At 39.8% G+C, this 15,399-nt stretch overlaps 1 protein-coding gene across 7 annotated transcripts in view; it reads left to right on the forward strand.

Annotated features, from left to right (window-relative positions):
- Nucleotides 1-15,399, forward strand: part of celf6 (CUGBP Elav-like family member 6) — a 173,248-nt gene that overhangs the window by 57,937 nt on the left and 99,912 nt on the right. The gene's annotated exons all lie outside the window — the stretch shown is intronic.

Genomic DNA, 15,399 nt, shown 5'->3' on the forward strand with positions numbered 1-15,399 from the left:
TTCTCTTTAGCTCGCCCCACAGGTTTTCGATTGGGTTGAGGTCTGGGGACTGAGATGGCCATGGGAGGACCTTGAGTTTGTGACTGCTGAACCACTTTTGTGTAGATTTTGCCACATGTTTTGGAATATTATCCTGCTGAAAGACCCAATGACGACCCATCTTCAGCTTTCTGGCAGAGGCCATCAGGTTTTTATTTAAAATATCCTGGTACTCCATAATGCCATGCACCCTAACAAGGTTCCCAGGGCCTTTGGAAGAGAAACAGGCCCACAGCATCACGGATCCTCCACCATACTTCACGGTGGGCATGAGGTGCTTTCGGCATACTCATCTTTTGTTTTACGCCAGACCCACTTAGAGTGTTTGTTGCCAAAAGCTCAATCTTAGTCTCATCTGACCAAAGCACACGATCCCAGTTGAAGTCCCAGTACCGCTTAGCAAACTCCAGACGTTTACGTTTGTGAGTGTTAGTGAGAAAAGGCTTTTTCCTTGCATGCCTCCCAAACAGCTTGTTGGCATGTAGAGAGCGTCTGATGGTTGTTTTGGAGACTCTGTGACCCCAAGATGCCACTCTTTGATGCAATTCTGTGACGGTGAGCTTGGGAAATTTTTTACTTCTCTTACCATCCTCCTCACTGTGCGTTGTGGCAAGATAAACTTGGGACCTCTTCCAGCCTTGTTTGTCACTGTTCCAGTTGTTTTAATCTTCTTAATGATTCCTCTAACTGTAGATACCGGCAAGTTAAGGCGAGTGGCTATTTTCTTGTAGCCATTGCCTGACTTATGAAGGTCGACACACATCTGCCTTACTTAAATGGTGTGTTCTCTTGTCTTTGCCATGTTAACAAATGGGTAAGAGAATTAGGCCTCTGTGTCACGTCATATTTATACCCCAGGGAAACAGGAAATCATGAATTACTAATTAAAAGTCCCTAGATCTACGTCTACGACCACATCTTAAACAGGGGTGCCAATAATTGTGGAGGGCACTTTATATATATTTTATTTTATTATTTTTTTTTTTTCTTGCATCATTTATTTAATCAAATTGATACTGTGTTTAATTTTTATGTGCAATTGTTTGCTAAGTAATTTAACTTTATGTTGCTTTTAGTCCTGACTCTGCCTCATGTCTTGTCATTGGTTCATTAATTTAAAAACATTTAAAAACATGTGAACAACAAACATGAGGCAAAATGAGTACTGTGAAAGGTGACACTATATACAAGTGTTAATTATGACAACTCTGTGAACTTTCAAGAGGTGAAAACATGATCCGGTGACATGCAGTGGCTGATAGGAGAAAAAAGCCCTGTGGCTCTTGGCGTAATCCTGATAATATTTTAACCCAGCTGTTTTTCATCATGGAGAATCATTAGTCTCGCCATGAGATAAGCCTTGTCATGAGTTAAGCCTCGTCATGCAAAAATCCTTTTCATTCGGTAGATTCTCGTCATGAGGTAAGCCTCAGAATGCGGTAGAGATTAGTTATGAGGTAAAGTCTCGTCATGAGGTAAGCCTTATTTTGCGGTAAAGACTGGTCATGAGGTAAGCCTCGTCATGAGGTAAGCCTCATCATGTGGTAGAGTCTCGCCATGAGGTAAGCATCGTTATGAGGTAATCCTCATCATGCGGTAGAGTCTTGCCATGAGGTAAGCCTCATCATAAGTTAAGCCTCATCATGCAGTATAGTCATGCTTGAGGTAAGCCTCGACACTAGGTAAGCCTCATCATGCAATAGAGTCTCGCCGTCATGTGGTAAAGTTTCATCATGAGGTAAGCCTTTCATGGCGTAAGCCTCTTTATGCGGTAAAGTCTCATCAAGAGGTAATCCTCGCCATGAGGTAATCTTAGTCATGAGGAAAGCCCCGTCATGCGGTAGCGTTTCGTCATGAGGTAAGCCTCATCATGAGGTAAAGTCTGGTCAAGTTGGTAGAGTCTCGCCATGCTGGTAGTGTCTCGCCATGCTGGTAGTGTCTCTCTATGCTTTAGTGTCTTGCCATGCGAGTGAGTCTCAGTATACAGTAGAGACTATCATTCAGTAGTGTCATTGAGTCCAACCCGTAGTCTACAAAGTTTCCATAGTTGATGTTCTCAGGTTTTGACCCTCAACATTTTCTTTGTCATATAATTATGGATATTTCCATGTTGGAAGCTGCCTCAAATGTTGTCTTTTTAACCTTTCCTTTTAACCATAATCAACTTTATTAAATTGGCCCAGATAGAATACTTCAAGAACATTGGTCGTGCTTGTTAATATATCTGCAAACATTATGGTCCCAAAATAAAAATAATTAACATTTCTGTTTGTGTAAAAGAATTAACAGACAAACAGTGCTGCTTCCTGACTAATCAGGTAGCAGGGTTTTTTTTTGTGAACTTTGCCACTGAGTTAAGTTAAGCAAGCTCAAAGTTAAGCAAGCTCAAAGCACATGCTTATAGTAGTGTCATATATACGTAACAATATATTTATAAGTATTTTAATAGAAAGGCTTTATTTAATGTCCAACAAATCCTTTTTCTTCAACATTTACTTTTGTAATTTTTGTACAATTGTAAAACATGTGTCTTGTGTGTTGTGTTGTGCTTGTGGCAGTGTAGCATGCTAGCATGAAACTTCCAGCCAGTTAGCACTGAGATTAAAAGGGCTCCTGGGCTGTTCACTTTTAATGAGCATTTTTATGTGGTTTGCCCCAGGTGGGCTTTTACCCCATACAACAGCTCAGAGTAATAACAGTGGAAAAAGGAAAGAATTGAAAGAGGTTAAGGAAAAGGACAGAAAAAACACAAAGATACAATATTTGTCTTTTTTGGAGCTAAAAAGAACTTTTTGGAGCTAAAAAGAACAGAATCACAGTTTTATCATACAGGGTTAGCTCAAATCACAAATTAGGCCATGCTGCAACTATTAGCATATACTGATTAATCGTAATATTTGATGCCTGTCTTTAGAAGGTTGTATTATAGTAAGGTAAAACGGCTAATGTTTACATTTTGATCACATATACTACCAAATATGAGTTCCCAGATAACTAAAGAGTGACTCATCCAGAATAACCCCCCCGCCAAGCTATGCTCTTATTATGGTAACTGAAGCTTTGCTAAGTTAAGCTAACTATTGATGTCGGGCCTAGCTAGCTAGCCGTTTGTGTTTATCTACAGTATCAAACTCAATTGCATGTGCTGAATGTATCGCTACATTGCTTGTTTAACGTTTTGCAAGAAAAGTGAGTGAATTAATCAATGGATTAGCCGAGCAAATAAATGACAACGAGGCCCGTATTTAAATGCTGTGAGCGACATTTACCTCAGATGATGAGACAATTTTAGAAGAAAAGCAGAACATTAAAATACAGTTTGTGTTTTCTCTTTGTAGGTGTTAAAAATGTACACTAGAGCTCAGTATGATGAACAGCATTGTCATATATACAAATTGAACTGCTGGAGCTGGAACAGCTACAGGTGAAGTCTCTACAGTCGTTTAGGGTAATACATTGTTCACTCCATTTGATTAAGTCACCACAATGCACTTATATTTGTTCATGAATCATCTGGTATACAGCTTTGCTTTAATGCTCAGGCATTATCTCTTTAGGTTATCATGGGCATTGTCTCACAAATATAAAAGACAGCCTGCTCTTTCTTTCCCATCCTTTTTCTGGATAAGAAATATAGGACAAAGAGGTGGTCTAAGATTTAGTCTGACAGCCCATCAGCAATTACGTGATTTTGACCTAATGGTACCTAATAATCACGATTCCACAGTGAATGAGACAGTCCTTAAACTGCTTTTCTGCTTTTGGGGATCAGAGGAAAAAAATGACCTTTGGACCTTGAAAAGAAACTGCAATTAAGTCTACAAAAGTCACGGTCACTTTTAATTCATAATCATACTGTGAGGATAATATATAGCTATACTGACTACTATTTACAAAATATACTGTCCAAAGCTATATATCCAAAGCTAATTGTGTGGCTCCAAATTTGTGCTAACAGCTTGGGAAGGAACCACATATGGCTGGAAGAGTCAAATGTTTTAATACTTTTGTCCATATAGTGTAAATTACACAGAATGTTCAAGATATTTAGCTACTCTTTACTAAAGGGTGGATAATGAGAGAACATGAGCGAGAGAGGATTAGCAAAGCACTCTCTTGATGTTAAAAAAGTCTTTCAAATAAAAACCACCACCGAGATCGTCACTTACTGTACAGACGTACGCATTTTTGAAACATTTACACCATTCAAACGTCTTACTGCAGCTGAGCGTCTCATCACAGTGAACTGTGCTTCAAGTCTTCTGTAGATATCCGTGGGTTTTACACCTTTGTTTACAAGAAACTTTACCACACGCTGTTACATGCACTCACTAAAACTTTTGTTTGGCATCTTTATTAACATCTCTGGACTGGCCCGTCACATGTGCGCCACCTATCAGTAGTGGGACACACTAGCCACTTACTACCGCATGTGGTACTGCCATGCTAGCATCCATTTGTAATCATTATTTATGATTAATATAATTTTTAAACATTTAAAGTCCATAGTTTAAAGTCTAAAGTTTATAGGGTCGCCACAGCAGATAAACAGATCTATAGTTTATAGTCAGTCACAGGATTTTCAGGAATCTTAGAATGGCAGTAAAAATGAAAATAATGATAAAAACAGACAAAGAATATCACATTTTTAGATAGTTTTAAAAATAATTTTAACTAATTAACTAAATAAAAACGGAACCTCAGAGCAAGATGCATTTCTTTGCTAATTCCTGGTTATTCTCATTTATCTTCCTCTCCAACACCACTTTACATGGGCCTGGAGGTTAAGGCTCTGTTGTATCTGACAGAACATATACTGTGTTACTTTAATTATTTGAATATAATTATGTTTCATAGAAAAACCGAAGATTTGTCTTGGGTCAAGTGAACACCAATGGCTAAGCAGTGAACAAAGCACGGGGGTTAAAAAAAAAGAGCAACAGCCTGCATTGATGTGTGTGTATGCGTGTGCGTATTGCAATGCGCACACGTGTGTGTGTGTGTGTGTGTGTGTGTGTGTGTGTGTGTGTGTTCTCTGTCAGCTCTGAACAAACAGACAGAAGCGAGAGTGTGCTGCCGGGCCTCATCCTCATTAGGCAGCGTGGCAGCTCTGTGAAGCCATCTGCATCCTGCCAGAGACACCAGCAGAGACCAGAGCCATGAGATGTCATCAACGCCCGGTGCCTTGAACACAAACTACCACCCCCTATTTCCCTCAACGAGTGAGAGAGGGGGGAAAAGAGGGATGCAAAAGAAGCAGGAAAGGTTTAATGAGATATTTGCTTGCCACAGCTGCTGTGAGAGGAAATAAAAACTATGTACATATAGATAGATGATGTTATTTCCTTATTTTGTTCTCATTCCAGAAACTCTTTTGGCACCCAGCAATGGATGTTTTTATTTGGTTAATAGATGGCAAAGAAAGCAAAGAAACGTAGCAGCGAGTAACGGCTTAAAAGAGATGCCTCAAACACTCAAATAAATTAGAAAACATTTGAAATAAAAGATATCATTTTTTATATACAAGAATTTATACATAATACAGTTTGAAAAACAAATACATTGGGTTTTCATGACTTGAATTCCATCATTCCATTTGTACCAAGTTGCCAATCTTAATTCATTCTTGAAGGACACTGCCCTTTTCAACTCTTTATATTCACACAGGCCAGCTAGGTTCTTTTACTGTATTTCAGATGTTATAGTAGCTTTAAAAAGAAATTTCCTATCCAGCATCTATTTTTCACTTTCTTTCTCAAAGTTACTCTTAAAAGACTCCAAAAAAACCCTTACTTACTGTTACAAAGCGCTAGACATTTTTGTCAAATATCAACTCTGGTTTTTTCCAGACATTATTACCATTATATATTGAGTTGTTACTATAGAAACAATATCAGTTTTTAGAAAGTGTTACAGACTGTCAAAGCTGCTGTTGTAGGGAATTAAGCCACACCTTCTAATCTGGGAATCCAGCCACTCTTTGGTGTTAAGGGGAAAAATTATATAAATGCTCCACTAAATGTGTGTTATGCAACAAATCTGACTCAGCACGCCTGGTTTTATTGTGTAACCCAATACGACACCAAGCCGAGATTCTCCATAATTACTCGTGTTGTTGCTCAATGAAATAACAATACCGTGATGTGCTTTATTGATGAAGCTAAGAAATTTGCATATGTATAATTATTATAAAATTCTGATTCCTATTCTGCATAAAAAACCTTGAGTTTTCAATGCTATAAGATATCTTTGGATTAAGGAGCATTAAACTTTCTCTTCACTTGAATTAGGAGACCCAAACCTCTTCAAGCATATTTAATATCCAGGATATTCAAAGAGCACAAAAGGTGCCCACAAACTTGCCTTTATAGCGTATATTTATTTTTATAAGTACAGAAAAATATATGTATAGCTTTCAGCCATAGAACGGTACAGCTAGTATGGAATTTTATTTATGAATCGATGACATCACCTTCTTATTTATTTGTAACACAAATTTAACTAGGCCAAAAACGGAGAGAAAAATATTCATATTTAAATGAAAGCGTATTAGTAATCATTTGTTTTATAGAAAATTAATGATCATGGTTTTAGCAAATGTACCTGAGCAAAAACTAGCCTAGGAGGCCTCATGAATGCGATTGCTTATGTAATTCTTGCTCATTTTCTGACCATTGATTTATTAGCCGGCATGTGAGCAGTCAGTTCTCAAAGTTGATGTTTTGAGAGCAGAGAAAATGTAGCAAATGTGAGGATCTGAGGGACTTTGACAAGAGACAAATTGTAATGCTGGACGATTTGGTCAGAGCAAGTCCCAAAACGGCAGTTCTTGTGGACAGGTTCCAGGTATGCGATGGTTAGTGCCTTCCAAATATGGTCAATGTGAGAGTGCTAGCCTAGCTAGCTTTCAGGGGATGTGGTAGCTCAGTGGTTAAGGCTCTTGGTACCTTAATGGAAGGTTGGCAGTTCAAGCTCCAGTATTGCCAAGCTGCAACTCCTGGGGCCCTTAATCCAGTCCCTTAACCCTTTGTGCTCTATCGGCGCAGTATCATGGCTTGCTCTGTAGTAATGTGTCTTTTTTGTGACTCAGAAGAACGAGTACTCTCAAAGAGTGAGTCATTCATATTTTACTGGACTCTTCTAGTCCGAGCCGTTCGTTCTTTTATCTTCCATAGACGCTATGCAGTGCATTACACAGGAAACAGAATTGAGAAGGTTATCTCAGTTCTCTGTTTCGAGTCGTTCATTCTTTTGTCACGTGACTCCCATATACGGTATATAATATATGAGAGGTGAGCGACTCATTTTGTTTATCATAATTTGTCTTTAGCTGCATTGTCATCATTTTATTTTGGAACTATGGTCAAAGTTTGTGTATGTAGACGTGTTTGGGGATCTGCTTATTGAAAATGTAACTTTTTTCTGATCAAAGAAATGAAATGAACTAAATGACTCAAAGAAGATTCGTTTATTTTGATGAACGAGATTCAAAGAACCAAGACACCAAAATGATCCGATCTTCCCATCACTACTGCTCTGACCACAGCTTCCTAACTTTGCTGGGATACGCAAAGAAAGTATTGTAGCAGACCTTTATGCAGGTTAGCGTCATTCAGAATATAATTTTAAGCTTCATTCATGACGCGTGTTATAGCAAACATAATTCACGAGTGCATTTTCATGTAGTGTTTATGTTCGATGTAGCCCATCAGAGAAAGGTCTGCTATATTGTTTACTAAGGTCAGACTCAATTGGGCTATTTGTTGAGCTGAGCTGTGTAGGGTTGGCCTAATCAGGCGAGGAATAAAGACAGCATCTCCAAAGAGGAAATCAATTAACCATGCCCTGAGCCTCTCTCTCTTTCTCTCTTCCTCTTTCTTTCACTCTGTCTCTCATTCTGTCTTTCTGTTGTTCTAAAACATGTAACTACAAGCCATAGAAATCATCTATTCAGCCTTGTCATCTCCTGTTTCTGTTCCTGACCACCCATTTTGCTTATTACCCCCCCTCGCTGTTACCCTCTCTCTCTCTCTCTCTCTCTCTCTCTCTCTCTCTCTCACTCTCTCTCTCTCTCTCTCACCCTCTCTCTCTCTCTCACTCTCTCTCTCTTTCTCTCTCTCACTCTCACTCTATCTCTCTGCTCTTTATCTCTCCCTCCAGTTTTGTTTTCACTTTCTGTTAATTCCCAGCTTTTTTTAAAGCGCTCTTTACATCCCAACAGGGTGGACGCTTGATTAAAAGGTTAATGAATGCTAATTGAAAGGTCAATGAACATAAATATTTGAAAACACTGGATATAAGGTGTGTCTCTTCCCAGCAAGTGGCATCATATATAAAATATCAGGTATGAAATAAAAGACCCATTGTGCATGTGGACTCTCACCTGGACTTATGCAGCAACACTGCACTAAGTTAAGTGCTAAAAAGTTATCAAGGTTAATGGAATTTCCCTGCTAGATGAGGGTAGCTAATGTGTGATTCACAGCCGATAGCCTGCGGAGCACGCAGATCATCGTTCGCTCACACAAATCAGAACAATCTCAGAGCGGCAGAAAGAGGCGGCCTGCTGGTCCGGCCAGATTTAGATTTTTTTGTTCTGAGTTTATGGAGCAATGCCATGAACACAAAGCGCTTTTTTCGAAAAAACTTCTCCATCTCATTTCATTCGAGTAAAGTAGGGCGCGAGAGAGCAAACGGGAAAGAGAACCAGTGGGTGGCGGAAGACGTCGGCGGATTAATTTGATCATACAGGACTCCTTTGATAAAGTGACAGTCATGCCAACATGATAAGGAGGAACACAACGATCATCTTAGTCTTTTTTTTTTTCATCCCCCACTTCACTTACCTACTCGCTCTTTTCTCTCCTCTCTGTCTGTCTTTCTCAAGCCGTGACATTTCCGTCTCCCTGGAGACGCGGTGTGCCAGGCGGTTGCCATGGTAACAGCAGTGTACTTCGCGGCTCTGGCGGTGCCAGGACACTTCCCCTGCCGGGATGGAGCGAGAGAAGCTCGGGAGAAGAAGAAGAAGAAGAAAAAAAAAAGCCCTCCCACTGGTTCCCTGCTAATTGGCGATTTCTTTTTATTGCTCGCTCCGTATTATTCCCTTGTAGTCTTTGTTTTTTCTTTTTTTTTTCTCTCCCCTCAATCCTTTGCTTTGTTAAACCTGTTCGCTTTGGCTTGTGTTATGTGCACATGAACATCGACACACTTCATTTTGTACTGAATTTACATGAATTAATGTTAAGCAATAAAAAGCAACAGGCACATCATCATTTTTTATCAAAAAAATGATTGTGAGACACATCTCTCTGGTTGATCCACAGACACATTGAGCTGTAAAGCACGCAACAGGGTCACATAGGAAACTGCTACACACACATGGAATAGTGACTCATCTCAGAGCTTTGTTTTCTTAACGCGCATCATATAATTGTGGAAAATCTTCCTCAAACCAGCACCTTCCTGCTTCATTCCATTACAGGTAGAAATAGTTCAGGTATAACAACACAGACAAGTCAAAGTCAAAGCCAGTCTAGACTTTTGTTTTTTAATCTTTCTTAGTTTTAATTAATAGACAAACAAACATTATATGAGTCTGCAATCTGATTGGCTGTCCACATATCCATGTATACACCCAATCAAATTTTTTTATCCAAAAGAAAGAGATTATTGGGAAGTCCTGCAACAGACCTGCATACTTGAAGACATCTAAAAGAGTCTGTTGAAGACTAAAATATATCAAATGGATCAGCGAATTGTACTGCATTTATTTATACTCAGGTACATTATAGAGACAAAAGTTTAATCTAACCATAAGATTGGTTTACTTTTTGAACAATCCATTGCACATTTGGTGTTATAACAACCTCCACTCTTCTGGTAAGATGTTCCACCAGGTTTTGGAGTGTGGTTCTGCAGACTTGTGTATATTCAGCTACAAGAGAGTTTGTGAAATCAGGCACTGATGTTGGTTATGGGGGTCTTGGGTGCAGTCAGAGTTTTAGTTCATCTTATACTGGTGTTTATTAGGGTTAAGGTCATTATAGCAGGCCACTCAAAAGCTTCCATTTCAACACATGTAATCCATACCTTCATCAGGGATCCTAGGAGGACACTCTAGTTCTTTCAAACTAAATTTAACACACCATGTCTTCCTGCACAGAATCATGGAACAGTGAAAGGAACTTGTAATGCTGTAGCTATTCTATACAGTTTTGTGCTTTACAGGTTTAAACAAGCAGTTTATAATTATGCATACGAATGTAATGGGTGGGTGTCCGCATACTTTTGGCCACACAGTGTAGCTGTTACCAAAAAACATCCATCTGAGCCGAAGACCGAGTCCGAGCCTTTTTCCTCTGCCAGAATTTCAGATTAATTTTGGCTCTTCTAAATTTCCTCCTTGTGAATTTTAGATGACCTTTGCTTGAGTCTCCGTGACAATGTGAGCTATAAAAAAACCGACACTGAAAGCTAAAGAAAAAGCTTCAATTGAAGGATAAGATCACAGGCGAACCGCGAGACTTTCAGCGAGAGCCGACAGAAAAGGAGGTTTGAGGCCAATGCCAAGGTCTGAAATGACTCAAGCAAAAAAGCTCCAGCGCACCTGGAGCAAGCAATTGCACTATTGATCCGTCCACTAACTGGGTCTCATCTGTCCAACTTGGTCTGCTGGCTGAGTCCAATTATCAGACCCATCGCAGCCTGGGAGAGGAGAGGAGAGGAGAGGAGAGAAGAGGAGAGAAGAGGAAAGAGGAGAGAAGAGTAGAGGAAAGGAGAGGTGAGAGGAGAGGAGAGAAGAGTAAAGGAGAGGAGAGGATAGGAGAGAAGAGGAAAGGAGAGGAGAGAAGAGAAGAGAAGAGGAGAGAAGAGAAGAAGAGAGAGAGAGAAGAGAAGAGAGAAGAGAAGAGAAGAGAAGAGAAGAGAAGAGAAGAGAAGAGAAGAGAGGAGAGGAGAGGAGAGGAGAATGCCATTCTTTTCAACATGCTAATCTTGTTTTTGTTATTGTTTTTTTTGGTTTTTTTAAGTGACCCATTTCCACTAGAAAACTATACGGGATAAACATGGGTTTGTTATTAATAGGTGTAATCAGACACTGAAGTAATACATAACCTTTACAATAAAAAATATCTAATTAAATGATAAAAGCCTTATAAGACAAAAAACACATGTCAGAATTGTTGGCACCCTACCATTCTTCATGTGGTAACCTGTCAGAAACTCATTGTGTTTTTTCAGACTTGGTGATAAAGATTAGATCCCAGAAGCCATTTTTGTATTCAAAGGCATTTTTTTATTCAATGCACACGTTTTTACATCAATAACTTTTATGCCGATGCAAATATGTGAAACCTTACCATCCCTGTAAAGCACTAAGTAACTCAGACCAGTTTTGAAAGCTCTCTAGGGACCCACCCACAAAACTACATTTCAGTGTACATACAGATTTCTCCTTCATTAAGTTTACACTCTATTACTTTGGTAAACTAATTCTCCATTTCTTCAATTTGCATCCTGGAAGATGATTGGCTCTAATATTTTATGATGCGTTAACATGTGGCTGACTGCTCTAACCCAGGATTTTTAATGCAATTTAGGTCAGTTTGACTACTGCAGTGAATTTTTTGACCATTTAACACTTTCAAATAAAACCATTTCACTCTGGCATCCTGAGGTTGCGCCGGCTCCAGTCACGTCCCACCTCATGAAGATTGTAGACCTTTAAAGTAGTAGATCTCGACCCCGCAAACATCCCGAACCATCTAGAGACGTACCGGCACCATTTGGATCCCACTTCATGTGGAGTTTGGACATTATACATCTTTGAGTGTTTAAAGGCTCTGGCATGGAGAAGCCGGTGTTGAAGCTGTGATGATTGCAACTGTTGAGCTATTTTATGAGTTGCTCAGTAGCTCCTGGTTCAAGAGCGTTAACTGACTGTATAAGACTGTAGAAAGGACATTACTCATAATGCTTTCTGGTGCTCATGTTAGTTCTCACTCTCCAGTGTTCTGTATTGTTTAAAGATTTATAATCACACTCTTGATATCACCCAAATGGGGATGGGTTTCCCTTTTGAGTCTGGTTCCTCTCAAGATCCAAGGGAGTTTTTTCTTGCCACAGTCACCATGGCTGCTCATCAGGAATAAACACACATCGTTCACCTTCACTGTTAAATTCTGTAAAGCTGCTTGGAGACAATGTCCGTAGTGAAAAGCGCAATGGAAATTCACTTGACTTGACTCCGGAAATGACTTAAGAATGACATAAAAGTGCAGGATTATGTGTGTTTTTAAACAGACATATGATTGAGGTATGAATACTATGTTTCTGGTGTGAGGTGTGTGAAAGCTGTTGAAATGCAGGTCCTGTAAACTTCTGCGCTGTATGCAGGCTAAGCAAAAGCTTCAGTAGATGTATACACGGTTAACACTAAGCAGTGTGGACATATAATAGAGCAGTTTATGGAGGAAATGAGGTCTGGGAAGCATGAGATCCACAGGAGGAGCTGTCAGTGCCGGTTTGGACTGGCCATGCAGCAGAGTTCAGGATATTGATCTGCAGTCTGGGCACATAACACCACACATAGCTCGAGCCAAGGACTCTAAGAAAAGCAATGTCTCTCTCTCTTTATCCTTTTCCTCCAGACCGCCTGCTGTTCGACTTCTCCTGCCATCACTCCATCCTGTGTTTCTCTTTCTGTCCTTCTACTGAATGCATATTTCAAGAAGGACGTTCTCATTCGAACTAAACCGTTTTACTAGGCACCGGGAGCAAATAGGAAGGAGAAAAAAAAGCTTTTAAGAACATAACTGCTGTAGCAAATGATCAAATAAAACCAATTTTCTAAGTAGTAGTAACAAAAAGAATCTTAATACTCTTTTTATTGATTTTTTTTTTTTAAGAGTGTAAATTCACCACACTTTCTCCAGAAGGAACCGAATGGTAGAAAACATTATGAATAAATAAAGGGAATGGAATGGGTTATGATTAACACTCATCTTTTGGAGATTGTATTCACTTTCATTCTGCTTTAATCATTCCTGAATCTATAACAGTCAGTCATTTAGGAGTGGAAAAAACACTACAGTGATATTCACACTAAATCTAATCATTAAAATTCCTTTAAAACCAGCTGTTTGGAAACATTTTAACTGTAAAAAGCAAATCCACACTCCAGTGGAGAAGCTGAATTAAGCCATGTGATGATGAGGAACTAAGCTAAGGCTCGGCACTGAATCAGGGAAAGTGGAGATTTGAGGTGGGAGTGTGGCCTGGTCTGATATGAGATATAAGTAAGATATACAATAATCTGGCATTACATTATGACAGTACCGGTGAGTGAATAACACTGATTATCTCTTCATCATGGCACCTGTTAGTTTGTGGATATATTTAATTGTCAGCAAGTAAAGATTTTGTCCTGAAAGTTGATGTTAGAAGCTGGAAAAATGGGCGAGCGTAAGGATTTGAGCGTGTTTTCTAAATTGTGATGTCTACACGACTGGGTCAGAGCATCTCCAAAACTGCAGCTCCTGTGGGCTGTTCCTGGTCTGTAGTGGTCAGTATCTATCAAAAGTGGTCCAAGGAAGGAACAGTGGTGATCCAGCAACAGGGTCATAAACCCCAAGGCTCACTGATGCCTGTGAGGAGCGAAGGCTGGCCCGTGTGGTCCGATCCAACAGACTGTAGCTCAAACTGCTGAAGAAGTTAATGCTGTTAATGCTCAACAGGTCACAACTGTTTTGGCAGCAAAATGGGCACCTACACAATATTAGGCAGGTGGTCATAATGTTATTCCTGGGGGTTGTTGTTGTTGTTGTTGTTGCAAAATAATTCTGCAATAAATAACTGCAGAAAGTGTCTACTACACTGCCGACAGGATTTGCATTTTACATGTCGACAAATCAAAATAAATCGGCTAAATCACCTGTGCGTACAGCGCAACATCGATGAGAATTAGAACAGAATAACAATTAGAACTAAATAAACCTTTACAAAATATCTCAGACATTGGTAAATATTTCAATACCTTTCCCCAAGGTGCTCCTGTGTCACTAACTGATCATAAAAAGGGAAGCTTCAATCTGTCACAGGGGGGTTTGGATTTATTCACATACATTAAAACATTATTAAAAGCTTATTTTTTTCAATTTTTATATTTACAGCCTTGCATATTAATCTGTATATTAACTTTTCAGAACAAAACCAGTGTTTCTATGCAAAATCAGACATTGTGCACCCCTATATAACCAAAATGGTGCGATCCTCATTTCATAAGGCCTCTGTGAAGATTCGACTGGGAGATTAGAAGTCGAATCAGATCAGGCTTCTCCAATCGAAGCATCAAATCTTCAACTATTCAGAGTCACCACTAGATATCTGGTATCGTTAGCTTGTGCTAATTATTTGCAAATTTTCTTACACCTTGGACAGGGTGGGACAGAATTCCGTCCGCATGTAGCTCTCTCTGGTTTATGCTGGCGCTGGTTAATTTTGGCCAGTACAGCAGAATGCTGTCATGCCCATCCCTGCCTGCATTAGTCATTAGTGAGCTGCCTTAATCTCCTTCATTACCCTGTACATCAGCACATTTGCATGCACTTGCATGCCACCACTTTTAGTGTCCCGTTTATTTTTAGGCTCCATGCCTAATTAGTGTGAGCTGGGATAGAGCCGGTAGCGTAAAACGGCAAACATTAGCGTGTGCGCTGCTAATGAGATGCTGTGGACAAAAATGGGGAGTTTTATTGTTCCATTCTAGTATTACTTTCCCATTACTTTTTTCCCTGAGCACTGCTGACCTCTTGCCATGACCGGGAATTGTGTGTTTTGGTTTGTTTTTGTTTTTTTTGGCATGCTTGCTAACTAGACAAAGATTGCTAACTATTGTTGAAACTGTCAAACCACATCTGAGTGTGTAAATCGTGTCAGGAATGTTGGAGAAAAACTTTTGATGGTTGACCCGAGCCTCGGTCCATGACCTAATGTAAGCCTCTGAAATGAGGCGTAGGAGTCATTTCCATGTTACATTTTAAAGGAAGCCTACATTTTTCTCTCGCTCATAAAGCAGATAATGGGCAACACTATTATTCTTCCTCATTTTCCCTGTTTCCGTTGCCGTGAAGCCATGCTGGTGCGAAACCACAAGCCATGACTGGCAGGTCAGTCATGCTCCATAAACTCACGCTGTGTGTCACGCTGAAATATTTCCCCCCTCATCTTTTCTTGATTCATTCCCCTGGATTTTGCTGGAGACTCATCAGTAACCATAATGCACCTGGCATGCTTCAGAGGGCTCGGGAAGGCGGCATGGCACTCGAGGGAAAGACAACACAGAGATTATTTGTCACAGCGTGG

The sequence above is a fragment of the Silurus meridionalis genome, chromosome 13 (assembly GCF_014805685.1).
Source record: "Silurus meridionalis isolate SWU-2019-XX chromosome 13, ASM1480568v1, whole genome shotgun sequence".
Lineage (NCBI taxonomy): Eukaryota > Metazoa > Chordata > Actinopteri > Siluriformes > Siluridae > Silurus > Silurus meridionalis.